The 14,991-nt window shown below is 43.5% G+C and overlaps 1 protein-coding gene across 4 annotated transcripts in view; it reads left to right on the top strand.

Moving 5' to 3' along the window:
- Nucleotides 1–12,338: 12,338 nt before the first annotated feature.
- Nucleotides 12,339–14,991, top strand: part of SNRK (SNF related kinase) — a 39,432-nt gene continuing 36,779 nt past the window's right edge. Inside the window, exons 1-2 of one of the 4 annotated variants that reach the window (XM_021525884.3) lie at nt 12,339–12,473; nt 13,126–13,299. The gene's annotated coding sequence lies outside the window, so the exon portion shown is untranslated. The other 3 variants (XM_021525883.3, XM_085569383.1, XM_021525885.4) reach the window with 3 other exon arrangements.

The raw sequence follows: 14,991 nt of genomic DNA, 5'->3' as shown, positions 1-14,991 counted from the left end.
GTGAGCCAGAGAAAAGGGACTGGTTTACTGCCAACACAGATGAACTACCATAGCCTATTTTCCCTATCCTGTCCTTCACAAAAATAATTTACAAAGCAGAGAGGCAGGGCAAATAACAAAGCAAAGGGCAGGACAAATAACACTGTACACAGGTGATCTGATCCTTGCTCTGGAAATGCCTGGTGTGGAAGGACTGGCAAATCTCTCAGGCCAGACCTCCCAGCTGCCACCATCATCAGGGGACTGAACAGTGCTCTGCAGCTGTGGCTGGTCCTTGTCCCATGTTGTGTGTGTCCCCTGGTTTTATTCATCCTCCTGCTTTTGGAAAGTGATACACACAACAGTGCTGCCCCAGACCTTACCCTGTGCATGCAATATTCTGGCTCACTTTTCAGCAGTTTTTGTTAAAAATTTTATTTTTATGCACACATAGCATTGCATTCTATTTTTAAATTTAGAGGCTCTTAAATACATCCTTAACTCAAAAGTCTTGGATAGCCACTGTCTGGCATCTCAGTTTAAAAGCTCTGGCCTGAATGTTTTGTTTCCTCTCTTGTGTCAGACATTGAACAGCCCCTGAAACAGTGACATATAATGAACGAATTGCATGTACTTCAATATCAAGTTTCATGAACAGAAAATGGGATGTCACCCCTAACCATGAATTTTCTTCTCTCCTCCTCTAAAAATGTGTGTAATAACAATTAGCACAGCTTAAATGCATACTGTACATTTTCACAGTATTTGGACACAAATATATTTACCTCACACTACACCAGAATTAGCAAAATAGCAATGCTCCTTGTCAGCACAAGGAGAAGTGAAAGATAAATAAATCATTGACTTGTAAACTGCATCCAAGAATCAATAAAATGTAAATGGCTACAACACAGAAAGTAGAAATACATTAAATATGAATGATAAGAAAGAGTAATAAGACTGGAAAATGATAAGGCTGTGTATTTCTTCACATGAGACAGAAGCGATGGAAAATGTTTCTTGACTGGTAAAAGGAGAGATGTTATTTTCAAACAAAATGGTATCTGACCATGTAACTCTGTCTAGTACCCCTCTAATGGAGATAGAATATATCATACTAGTGTCAACAAACTTTTGCAAACTTTACACATCACTGATTACAAATGAAAATGTAATGCTGCCTACACATGTTCTGGCTCTTATCTCTCCTCTAGGGGAAAGCATTAAATCCTCAGCCTGCCATGGAAAATTTAGCATTCAGACATCTGTGACCAGTATGTGTAAAGAAGAGAAGATAAGGTGCATATCAAGCCTACATCTGTGACAGGGGTCTTAGAGTCTCTAGAGACAGATGAATGAGCACATATGAAGACTGACTGGAAATCTCCTAATTAAACCTTTACCTTTGAAAAATTAAGCCCCAGAAACATTTGCTCTCTATGGAGTGTTTTCCGTTTTGAAAGAAAAACTCACTGAAAAGATTTTGGCCAACATCTTCAATATCCAGTGGGCGCACGCACACACACACACACACACACACACACACACTTCTTTTAAGAAATAAATAGCCTACTCTTGAGCAAAGATACTTTATATGCTTTAAAGACTCCCTGGAGAAAGTTCAGCATGCTTGCAAGGTAAGAGGTAAGCTGTTAATGGTTGCAGGATGACACTAGACATATGGGCTGTGAGACAGATTTGGATCTTTGAAGAATAACTGGTTCTGAACAATAGGAGATAAATAAATCAGAACAAAGCCACAGGTAAGATACTTGGATGAACAGTGGCCTGCCAGTCAGAGCCAGTCATTAGCCCATACTGACAGTGTAGGTGAGATGAATAAGGTAAAGCTTCAACTTCAAACTTCTAGACAAGGCTCTTGACTTTTACAGCTAGAACTACAACAGCTTTGTATGGTCAGCAATTAATCTTACTGCTTTAGAAATTTAAGAATAAAAAATGCAAATGCACCTTTCATGTGTTGATTACTTAGGGATGCACAAAACCATGAACAGTGGCAGTAACAAAATATCTCCTGGGTGTCTCTGAACACCACAGGAGAACACAGGCAAGGTTCCCTAGGAAACCACAGATGCATTCCAAAGCATGTGCAAGTTTGGCTAGCTGACAGTCACCCAGTTGTGCTCTGAACATCACTGCTAGAAGATATGTGATTCAACTCTGGAGTGTAGTCGGAAGGACTAATTGTGGAAAGCCTAGAGGAGGTTGGGATAGATTTATTCCTGGTTGAATAAATACTCAGACCTCTAAAAGAAAGAAAAGGCTGATTGCTAGCTATCCAAAATGAGGGGGAGTGAAGGGTGAATAACACCTTCAATTAATCTAAATATTGATCTTAGTCCCAGACTCTGCTGGCCTAAATTCCACCTAAATCCTTGTGCCTACTGTTTTTTATTGGCTGGGACCCCAAAGGCTTCAGAGTAATTATTCCAGAGATGTGAGTAAGGCTTAAAGCCCAGAGCTGCCAGTGTTCAACACTTAAGTACTCAGATTTATGTGGAATCTGGTCCCAGCAAAACTGGGATTTGATGGGGATCCAATGTATCTCCAAGGTGCTTATGAGGGAAGATGTCTGCAGACACAATGCTTGGCCTTGCCTCTTCCAGCTTCTAGGCAAAATAGCAATTTAGCATCTCTTGTGAAATATAGTATAGCACAATGCCTAAGCTTTGTTCTCTTTCTGCATCCCAGCACCTCCAATTTCTCATTGGGTTTGCTCAGAAGAGAGTTAAGGCCATATGTACAGGTGACCCACAGGGGGAATGTGAAGAGAAGAAGCAAAAAACTTTTGCCCTCCTTGGCCAGACAATTCCTAATGCTTTGCAGATCCTTCATCTCTTACTACTAGAAGACCTTTTTACAAAGGCAGAACAGTGGAATTTCTCATACTGCTATGGAAGGCATGACATGACTGAATTTCTTTCCAGTTGTATTTCTCTGAGTCCCTTAGAGCAAGCCTCTATATCTACCAAAAGCTGGATAGCAGTCACAGAGATTTCAAAATCAGCTAGTCCTTCCCAATGATCTGTGGATCAAATATCCTTAATATAATGTATTTGAGGATTGGGATGTTTGGAGTGGAAAGGGTCAGCCACACATGAAGATTCTTACAAAGCTTTCCATGGATTGAAGGAGCAGTGTTGTTGACCAGTTCTCCTGCCCTGGTGTGACATAGAGCAGACAGGTGTGGCTGTAACTCCAGCAAAAATAATAAATACATTCAGCAGCTAGATTAGCATAATTGCTTGCCTAGGCAGCTAGCATGCAAAGTGCACAAACAAGTATCATAACAGTTTTATTACGTGTACAAGCTTGCATTTCCTTGAGACATGATAAAACAAACAGATCAGTAATTTTAGATCAAGCAGTCAAAAAAACCTAAAAAATGCAATGAGTAATTTAAAACAAATGTTAAGAAAATTGTGTCTTTAAGAAATCTCCTCCAAGCTCTGCCCCAGTTATACTGTATCAATGTGAATGATACGATGACAAAATGTATTGCCAGTCACAAAAGCTTACATTTAGGTAGCTTTTTGTTCCATTATGAAATATGTTTTGTTTTGTTCCATTATGAAATATACTTCACTGCAGTCATTTATACTCTTCAGTGTGAAAGGTGTGATTCCATCTAGAAACATTTTGACTGGGTGATTGCTTGAGAAATGTCCCCACCCTTTTCTTTGTTCAAACAACAGATATGGAATGTGCCTCATTTCTCAAGTAGAATATTTAGTTCTTGCTGATAATATTGCACAATGCCTTTTGAAGAGCTTGAATATCAGTGACTTATAACTGTTCTAAATAAATTTCTAACTACCCGCTATCATTTCACAAGTATTACGTGAGCTAGCTAACAAGTTTGTTAGTCAAAACAAATAAGCTAAAACATCTTTGGGGTTACACCAAGATGCACTCAGCTGTTAAATGAAGTAAAATCAGCTGTTGGAGTTTGTTCCTTTTACAAATGGCCCATTGTGTGTGTTTCAGGGAACAGTGGGAGCAGTGAGCAAGACATGAATGAAGTAGTCTGTCAAATCCTCTGTTTGATTTATAATAATGGGGTTGCATTGACATGAGAATAAAATACAGCAAAGCATATGTTCATTATGAGTAATACAGACTCATTTATATACTACAGGAGAATTAAATAAATAGTCTTGATCATTTTCTAAAATAGTCCTACAATGAATGTGGTTATAATGCCATGGGACAAATTCTGCTTCAGAGGCAGTGATCAAACAGACAGAAAAATATTAACCCTGGGTTTTTTTCTCCTTTTGTTTCCAGTCCTTAGACCAGTGGACAGAGTTGAAACAGCATGCATTTTCCTGTTGTGAGTCTAAAGTAAAGCTAATCCTGGTCTTCCTCTGGAACAGAGAGCAAGAACAACAGTGGCATCTGAACATAAACTTTCAGTTTTAGTCCTCAAAGAATCTGGTCCCTTAAATTCTCAATCAGATGTTGGTAGGAATGGGCTGGGTAAGGACTTCAAGAGAACATTGACACAGTTTCAGAGATGTCAGAAACAAATCCAACTCAGCTATAAAACAGTTACGGTGGGAACCCATAGTAATACATGCATTTATCATGAAGACTGGCAGCGCTTCCACATGAATGTTCTAATTAGGAATCATGACATCCTATTTCTTTTTTTAATACCCTAGTTGTAAATGGACAACAAATGTTATTTACCAGTGATTGAGCAAGAGAATGTCATTGCATAAACATGGAAATGGAATTTCAAGTTCTGTATTTAATTATGTTTGGGGTTGCTTTTCATTTGGAGCTAGACCTGAAGATTTCAAAAAATGTGGTCCAACATTGTTTCTCTTTGTAAAATGGGAAGCATGTTAATGAACATATCCAAGCTGCCTTTAACGGCATGAAAATTGTCTAAAACACAGTAAATCTCCTAGTTGTTCAAATAATCATGCATTGTATGAGCATGGTTATTTTGTGTTGTGGTTCTAACCACTACATTATGTGACAGCTCTTACAAACCACAAGTTTCTGAAGTCTCATTTCTATTCCTTTTCTTTTCTTTCCTTTTTTTTTTTTTTTCAATGAAAACGGCTCTTTATTTATATCTCTCAAAGACCTCAATTTGTGCACCTATTCAGTGTCAGAAGCAAAGTCATTATAAGAAAACTTGTTTTTTTTCCCATTTCCAGCCTGAATTGAGAAGTTCTAAACATTTGCCAGAAACTTTGTAAGTCAGAAATCTGATAAATTAAACACACAGCATTCTTCTCAGATCACTTAGAGAAAAGGAAGACTAAGAAGAGAAGGAAGACTGATTGAAAGTAAAAAAACAAAACCAAAACCAAAAGGAAATAGAAGGAGTGTTTATGGAGCTCTAAGGCACAGGCCACAGTGGAGCTGAGGTGTAGATGGATACAATACATCCAGCTCTGATAGCAAAGCCCAGGGCAAGGCTGGAGCTGTGAATTCTTCAGGAATGTAGAGCTTCACTCTGCTAAACCTGGAAAGCTGCTCTGCCCTTCAGTCTTCATTCCAGGGTGTGAGTTTAACCACACAGCTTTAACCATTGGCCTTTACTGTACTGGCAGAGGTCATTTTGATGACATTTGTTGAGTGCTGAGAGCAGATGTGTAAGTATTTAGTACAGCATTCATCAGAATTAAAAAAAATAAATCAAACAAAACTCCCTAGTTGACATGAATTTTTGAAATGTTTTATTTCAAAACTAAAATGTTGTACTTGTGAAAATGGCAACACTATCCTTTTAGATGAACATCAGTTATTCCAAAGAAACACATTTTGCTGTGTAAAACATTATTACTGCTGTTCCATGACTACAATTGCCCTCAAAGGTGCAATTTTCAAGCTTTCCTTCCAAGAAATTGCTTATTTTTAAATCCATGGCATTTCATGGTTGTACAGGTCTTAATCTACAAGTCTGCACATCGCATCTTGTTATTTCTTACAGTGCACTGGAAGCAATTAAGCTTAAATCAGGGGTATGTACTACTAAGGACCCTTCTGTAGGCAATGTATGTTTGAACACAGCTGAAAGTAAGCAACAATTATAATACTCCAAAAAAGCTTTTAAATATTTGCTTTTTAGGACATGATGGTCCTGTTTCATCCATTAAAGAGGCGGGGTGGAATATAGGTCATATCCTAGCCATTAGCACTTATGCTTCAGGAGTAAACAACTGGGGTTAAGTAATCTGTCACATGATCAGAATTCTAATTTTGATTTTAATGCAATAATTGTGTGCTTTTTCCCTGTAGCAGTGCACATATGGCTGCTTCTCTGCACTTTCTATTTAGGGTATTCAAGACCCTTATTTCATAGAGAATTTGAAAGAATTCTTTCTGCCATTCATACCTGTCCTTCCTCATCCCAGGTCAATGCTGCTTTCTTTATTATTCTACCCTGGCAAGGTGATAAGGGGTTTGGGAATCCAGTGCAGATAAAGTCTTCCCCAGCCAGCATGACACCTGCACAAGGAAACCTGGCACCTTGTCCCACACAAAGGCCTCCCAGCCTTTCCCAGAACAGAGAAGGACAGGGAGTACTCCAGAGTTAGGCTCCTGACTACTATAAAGAAACATGTTGGCACTAAGGGATTTTTTTTTCTACAGCTGACTCACTTTTTCCTATCCTGGCTCTTCTAGAAGAGTTACTAGGAATCCCTAAATAACTTGGGCCAAGCCCAAAACCATAAGTGAAAAAGAATGCAAGGCACCAGCCCTAGAACCACTCCTAACTTTACAATGTTTAATTAGTTTATCACTTAGAACACTAATGGCATGTCCACAGACTTTGTGCCTCTACCTTTCCTTCCAGACTGACACATTTTTATCCTTTCAGAATAAGGCATTATGAATCCATGTCATACCTTACTACATTCATCATTTCTATGCCTGATGTTCTTTTAATGTCCTGCTCATTTCTGAGTGAACTGTGCCATCAGCTCACCAGAACAAGATGTGGGACAAAGGTATCATAGGAAGGGCAAAGTTTCTGCACTGCTTCTGTGCAAGTTAGGACCCACAAAGGCAGCATGCTGGGTCTCAGCCTGATATTTTTGTCCTCCTTGCCTAAGTCAGCTTGGGCCACATCCCAGTTTTCCTGTCAGTCCAAGGGTCCCCTGTATCACTGTCCCTGCTGTTTGTGTCATCAGGAGGGGTAAATTGCTTTGACTAAAAAGCAAATGAGGAGTTAGGGGACACAAAATGTGCTTCCTTCACAGCAGGCAGCAACTCTAATTGCCCTTGGCACCAATGGGAAACACTTTTCTTCACCCATCGCAGGAAGCACACACCTTCTTCCTCTGCAGCACTAGAACATCCGTGGCCTTGCTTTGTGTTTCCTCCTCTATAGTACAGGCTGTGGGTGGGTGTTTGTGCCTCTCTTCCTAGGAGAAGGAGGGAGAGACCTTTTGGAAAGGCCTGCAGCAGCATTGTAGAGCAACTACGTGGTGGTGGAAAAGCACAGTATTCCAGATGCAGTCTGAGTGTCAAATAGAGGATGGTATCCCCCCTCTCCTGGCTGTGCTCCTGCTGACACAGCTCAGGGTGCTGTTAGTCTTCAAGGCTTGAGGTTACCCCCAAGTTGTCCCCCAAGGCCCCAGGCCTTTATCTGCAGAGCTGTACCCTGCATGGAGTTAGTCTGTCCCAGACAGTGGTCATCCTGGTGGAATTTCATGAGGTTCTTGTCATATCATTCCTTCAGTCTGAGTCCCTCTGAGTGGCAGCTCTACTATTGACCATACTGGCTCTCCCACTAATTTACTGTCATCCACAAACCTGCTCAAAGGGCACTCTGTCACCTCCTTAGGCATTCCTACAGACATTAAACAGGTCAGGTCCCAGGATAGATCCCTACAGTACTTGACTTCTTATTAGCCTCCAAATAGAGTATTGCCTCTGTGTCCTAGCATCCAGTTTTTTACCCATGTGGTTGTCCACCCATATAGCCCACAATGTGTAAATTTGGATACTAGACAGTAGACAGTGTCAAAAGCATTGCAAAAGTCAAGATACATAATATGCTTTGCTCTTCCTCATCTACCAATCCAGTCATTTTACTATAGAAGACTATCAGGTTGGTGAGGCACACTGGCTGTTCCAAATCAACTCCTTCTTGTATTCAGAATAGTGTTCCAAGAGGACATGGATTTCGACATGGACTGCAGTGAGGCTGATCAGCTAGCAGTGTGCCTTTGGGCTTTTTTTCAAGAGTCATTGGAGAACATTCCAATGGTTGTGGAGACTCCAGTCTCCACTGTCCTTCAAAGATAAAAGTGCAGTCTTGCAGTGAAACCAGACAGCTCCCTCAACAGCTTGAGTACAGCTCTGTTGATCCCATGGATGTTTATGGCTCAAATTCTCTCACATAATCCCTGAGCTGATCCTCACCCATTCCTGGCTGTTCTTGTCCATAAATTCTAAGCACAGAGATCTTGGAGACCTTGATGATATGCCTGAGGCAACAGTGGCTCTAGGTGCCACAATCTCATCTGTTTCCATTGCCAGATCATTTGTCCCATTCAGGAACAAGACCACGTTTCCCATTTTCAGTCTTTGACTCTTGGAGTGGTGGCAGAAGTTCTTCTTGTCACCCTTGGGATCATTTGCAAATCTTAAATACAGCTTTGACCTCAGAAAATATTTCCAGCAGTTTCTGCATCAACCCGGAAACCTGAGTTACCTCCCTGATCATGGAAATGGACAGATCTGAATGTCCTCCATAAGCTGCAGCATAAATTGTACTTTTCTAAATCTGTCCAAAGGCAGCTGCTTTGTTCTGCTTTGTCAGAGAAACTGTTAATAATTTAATAATGAAAGGGAACTAATGAGGCCTATGGATTTGAGCCTCATGCTCCGATTATCCATTATCTAATGAAGTGTGAATTTTGACTGAAGATTTTCCACCCTGAGGGGAAAAAGCCACTCTCATCCATGGAGATTCTCCTGTGACTAATGAAGGGTGAGCTCACACTGCAGATTTTGCTATACAGGGAGTACAGGTAAGGTTACTGTTCACTGCGTAGGCCTAGTTTCATGACACTTATGAAAACATGTAATTCTGGAAATACCTACCCCTTTAATTCAGATTTGGCCAGTGGGTTTAGGAATTACTATGGAGAATGGACATACTCACAAAGGCTGGTCCAATGTCATTATTTAAGCCTCAAGCATTTTGAAACATTCCAATATTTTCTTGCACTACTTTGCATTTCAAACATGTCTCATTGGAAAGGTGCAAAATAATTTACATTATTAGCCTAATTTTTGAAACAGGTGAACCATAATGATTAATCTTTTAAAGTACATATCTCTTCTCAAATCCCATAGACTAACATTTCACACGTGTTTATACACTCCAGACTTGACAGATGGCTTATACTTTCTATATCTTATCGAAAATAAGGTTATTTTTAATGTCAGCCAGTATGTATTCTGTAAAAAACAATATAATCTACCATTTTCTTCCTTTAGTAGATTATGCTTGGATTTAGCAAGGACAAATGTTGTCTGGTCTGATTTGAATGCATGTATGCCACGAGCAATCCCTCAAACAGATGCATGAGGCTGTTGCTGTCACCTTCCCTAGACAAATACATTCAGGCTAATGACTGACAGGTAAGGTGTGTTTTGCTGTGGCACAGCTATCATGTATTAGCTGTCCTGTTTTATAACTGACGTGGGGACTGAGGCACGGCACTTTTATTGCAGGGTAAACCAGGGGAGGCCAAACAAAAGCACAGGGCCAACCTCCCCCAGCAACCTCACTGCAGCTTGAGTGATTTTACAGGCATGTAGCTATCACATTCATTATGTTTTCACTGTCAAAAAACCCTCACAAAATCAAAAGAAGGCCCTGTGCCACTGAAGACAAGACTCAGTGTAAGTGACTGTATAGGTGATAGATTCACATTACCTTGTATTGGTCTCACCCCAGAAGTATGTGATGTGATCTAGTGTAAATAGTGATAAAGCTGCCTGAAAACAGGCAATTCCATCCCACTACAGACTGTCAGACTCCTTCCAGTCCCTGCTGTCTCCATTTAAGTGCAGCATATATTCTTGACCTTCTTCTTGGTCTCACACATACTCATCTACAAAGACTCATCCCATTGAGTAAAAGAGCTGTTGTATTGCATAAGTGACCTAAGTATAGCATCTCAAAATAGCTGTGTTGCAGGTGAGAATTTTCTTTATTTTTTCCCCTGTAAATGTATCCTTTCCCACCCACCTGTTCTCCCACATAAGCAAGCATACAGAAAATTTGAGTACACCTGAGCACAATGTCCTGTGTGGCAGTGCAACAGATGATAATGTGATTCCTAGCTGATATAAAAAAGTCCTTTATGCCAAAATATTTTGCTAAGGAATTCTTAGTGGCACTGAACTGAATCATGATTTGGTCTTTGTGAGATGTGCCTTCTTCAACATGCCAATGAAAAACAAATGGAAATACGTAATTATTATTAACTAGAGACAGACTCTAGATTTAAGTTTTACAACACAATAAGCATGAGGCATCAGTTGACCACAGCAGGCTCAGAAATCCAAGTGGTCTGTATCACACACTTGTGCAAATTCAGACTTGAGAAATCAGTGATAATCAGGCAGACACAGGTGATGGGCTGGTTATTGCAATCTCCTACTTTAAATCCGTCTTGTAAATTCACCAATCAGTTGTGTTTTATTGGTGCCTGAATAGCGTAAGAGTGGAGAGTCAAGCCTGACTGGAGAGAAGAGAATTTAGACCATGGAGTGGTCCAAATTATGACCAAATAATGAAATTCTCATTCTTGTAGGAGACAGTGCCCAGACTAAACATATCCTGAAACCTTCCTGTATTTTTTGCTTTATTTCCCTTCTGAAACCTTAAAAATACAGAATCATTATGTCTTTTTTATCACCCTATTTCGGTTTAGTCATTCCCTGAACTTTTGACTTAGTGTATGCACAAAGATTTGTATTTTCTGACTTAGTGTATTCACAAAGATTGGTTTCAAGCTAAGACATTCCAGGTTAATTCAATAGCCTCTGCTGTATATAAGGTATTAACAAAACAATGATATCTAAATTTTGTAAAAGCATGGGAAAAAAATGAATATAATTTCTCAAAGATTTTCTTAAAATTAGGCTTAGCTATATAATGAGGTTTTGTATTCTCTCCCCATATATCGTGATTGGCCATTTCTATTTGAAAAACCAACCACCAGGGCACTTTTCAAAGTGACACTTTCAAGTCTTTTAATTCCCTGGCTATTCAAAGATTTTCCTTCTTTGATCTTCAGAGGAAATTCTTACATTATTTCTGATGCTCTGAGCAACCGCTTTGCTCATCCCTTCAGCCGGGTACGTGTGCAGGGAAACTCTGCTCTGCCAGGTGTATGTGTGCAGGGAAACACTGAAGCCCCTGCCAGGCTCGCTGCTCGTCCTGTTTTCTCCGCCTAGCTTCAGTGCCATCCTTTCCTTGCACTCTCCGTGCTTCCAGATGACCTCCACCATCCATGGCACTTCCACCTTCCCAGCACAGGGGAGCCCAAAGGCAGCGGGACCCGCTGCCCTCACACCATCGCTACCCAGAGCACAAGGGGCACCAAGGCCTGCTCGGGGACGCGGTGGAGTCACCGCTCCTGGAGGTGTTTGAGGAAAATCTGGACGTGCCTCTCAGTGGCTAACACCGGGGTGTTCGTCACGGGCCGAACTCGATGATCTCAGAAGTCTATTCTAATCTAATTGATTCTGCGATCGCTGCACTATCATTTATACTCTTTCTACCCAGGAATCACAGGCGTGGCTCTTTCACGACTTTAAACAGCCCTGCAGCCCAGCGTACCCTCCAGAGGGACGGGGGGCCGCCAACTCGCCGGTGGCGGACGCGTGGGCTTCTTCACCCTCTCCTCAGACCTTCAGCACTTCGTCCTCCGTTCTTTTTCCCGTGCCTAAGGGGAATTGCCCAGGACGCCCACGAAACCCAGGGCGGACGGAACCGGGCGGTCCCGCTGCCCTCCGCTCCCCCCGGGCGCCCCGTCCGCCGCCCGCCGGCAGCCCCCGCCGCCGCCATTGGCCTCCGCCGCGGCTGCGCTCGGCGCGGCCCCCCTCCGCCGCCCCGCCCGCCGCGCGGCGCAGGCGCGGCTGCGCGCGGGCGAGCGTTGGCCCCGCCCCGCCCCTCGCGGCCCCGCGCGAGCCGCGGCCGTTGTTGTCAGTCGCGGCTCGGAGGCGCAGCGGGAGCGGCCGCGGCGCCGGTCCCGTCCGAGCGCAGCGCGGGCGAGGGGCGCGACCCGCCGCAGCCCCGCCGGCCTTCCCCGCCGGGCTCTCGGAGCCCCTTCATCTCCTCCTCTGTCCCTCCTTCCCTCCCCGCTGAGCTCCCCGTCCCCGCCGCCGCTCCCGAGGGCAGTCGCAGCGGGCGCTGCCCATGCGGGGGGCGGCGCGGGGCGCGGCGCCCCGAGGAGACGCCGCCGCCGCCGCCGCTGCGGGCAGTAAGTTGCCGACGGGGATGGGCCGCGTTCGGCTCGGGCTGGGCCAGTGGGGTGTGGTGGGTTCCTTCCTCCCCCTCCCGGAGCCGGCCGAGCCCAATGGCGGCCTCGGCCCGGGGGGAGGAGGAGGCGGTGAGGGGACGTTTCCCGGCCGCCCCCGAAGGTCGGTGTGTCGGGGCTGGCGGGGCCGGAGCGGGGGGCTTGGGGAAGGGAGGGGAGAAGCCGTCGTTTCTGCGGGCGCGGCGGACTCCCGGGATGCGGGTGTTCATGCGGGATCGGCGGCGTCCCAGAATGCGGCGTTGCTGCGGGGACAGCGGGCTCCCGGGATGCAGGTGTTCGTGCAGGGACGGCGGGCGGCCGGGAGCCTGCCCTGCCCCCGGCGCGGCGGAGTGTCCGTGCCGCACGGCGCCGTGTGCCCGCGGTGACACCGGCGTGTGACCGGGGTGACACCGCTGCCTCCGCCACTCCCCGCTGCTGCTGCCCGCGCCGGCTGCGCCGCGTCTCTTCTGTTGCCGGGAAGGGGAGAAAAAATAAACAAGCGAAGCGAGAGCCCCGCGGTCCGGCCGCGGGTGCGTTTTAGGGGAATGACGGTGCATCTCGCCCCTCGGAATTCGGTGCGTAGCCAACAGGTTTGCCTTCCTCTCCTTGTGCCCAGGGCTGGAGCGTGTCCCTCCTGACAGAGGCTGGAAGTATCCCTCGTTCTTTGTCAGTACGTGCCGTGCTGTTGTCAGCACACTTACTACGTTGAATTTACTGCCTAGAGATTAGTATATAAATTGGTGGAATGACTAGCAAGGTCCTGCATGGAGGTCTTTGTGCTTATTGTCAGGTGAGTTTTGGCACCCAGGTACTTAAATTAGTGGAAGATGACTTTTAAAGATAGTTGATGTGCAATCTTGGTAATAGTTGAAGGGCAGATCCGTGTGGTTGGTTTTATTTGTTTTGTTTTGTTTTTTTCCTTTTTTTTTTTTTTTTTTTTTGGTGAGTGGACTGAGTAAAGTGTTGGAGAACATCCACTAGGGCAAAACCCCCTATACTGATGAGAGGATGGTTGGTGACAAAATTGACCTATTTTCAGATTGGATATTTTTATTGGTAGGAGATGCTAGTATAACTGTGAAGGAAAAACCTTTATGTGGGATACATGCTTTGGGTTTTTGCTTATTCATATATAGTTTCTTATGGATCATCTCACTTCCAAGAGCTTGTTATGAATAGATGAGGGCAAAGCAGTTGTTTCCTTGCTGGTACCATTACAGTTACTGAAGCAGCTGAAGTGTACTGTATGATTTTCAGCCATCTAGCATGAATGAAGTGCATGCAAATATGCTTACGCCTGCCCTCTGTAGTGCAGTCACTACTTAGTCATATCTGCTGCTTTTTTGGAGTTGTTTATTATGGGTATATTTGGATCTTCAGGCACCGGGGAAGGACCAGTTTATCGAATCTCTGTGAAGTGAAGTCTGTATAGAAGTGTTTACCAGCAAATGTTTATTGTGTTACAGTTAAGCCTTTCTTTCAAGGCATGCACCATTAGGAACTGGGTTAAGGAATCCTGGGACTTTTTTGGCAGATATATCACAGAAAGTGGGAAATTGGCTTGTGGTTGTTTTTGTACTATTGCTAATCCTTTGAATGAATTGGAAACAAATAAGAACTAACAATCATTGCCAAACAATGCAATCAAATTTTACCTTGTGAAACATGTCAGAATGTTTACTTAGACTAATGTCTGCCCCTTTGACTTCTAGTGCATACAACATCCAGATTAGAGGACTTAATAATATAAACTAAGGAGGAGGAAGTCGAGTCTTGTCTATTAATTTTCCTGAATATCCTAAATGACCAGAAAAGTGTAGAATGATGACATGGTTTTTTTCAAGTGATTGGAAAGAGAAGCTTACCTGACTGTTGGAGCTTTGCCTGGTAGGCAAGGTGGCATCTAAGACAGCACATTCATCTAGCTCTTTTATGAGGATGTTTATGATCCACACTTGAGGCTTTAATGGAAAACAGGGAAAAGAGAGAATTGCATCTTAAGTGTACTTACTGTGTTACGGTTTTTGTTTTCATTTTACACAATTGAGAAGCAAGAAAGTACACTTTGAGTGCTGGACACCCCTACAGGTTACTGTTGTTCCTTGAATCATTCTGCTATGAGAACTGATACTGCCATACAGTGTGGGTGGTTGCACTGTAATAGTCTACCTTCTGATTATTTTAAAGAAATAGTATGTTAAAGGTGTGCATGCTGTTATGCTATGGCAGATATTCTTTACTTGCAGTAGTCATCTTGTGTGCTTTTCTGACCAACCTGGTCTCTTCTGCTTTCGAATCATACTTGGATAATTCTTTTGCAGTCCGCACCTTCAGCGTATCATTGTCCCTTTTATCCCACTGGCAACTGTAATGCCAAAGTAGCATCTTTGTTTTGCTTGGCCTGCCTTGCTTTCAAGGGCACAGTATCCTGGTGCAGCTAGGTTTTCTTCCTCGCAATGTGTCTCTTGTGAAATAATGCACT

Source organism: Lonchura striata, chromosome 2, assembly GCF_050655825.1.
Source record: "Lonchura striata isolate lonStrDom1 chromosome 2, ASM5065582v1, whole genome shotgun sequence".
Classification (NCBI taxonomy): domain Eukaryota; kingdom Metazoa; phylum Chordata; class Aves; order Passeriformes; family Estrildidae; genus Lonchura; species Lonchura striata.
Note: the sequence above shows the minus strand (reverse complement) of the source record. Positions and strands in the feature narration are given on the sequence as shown.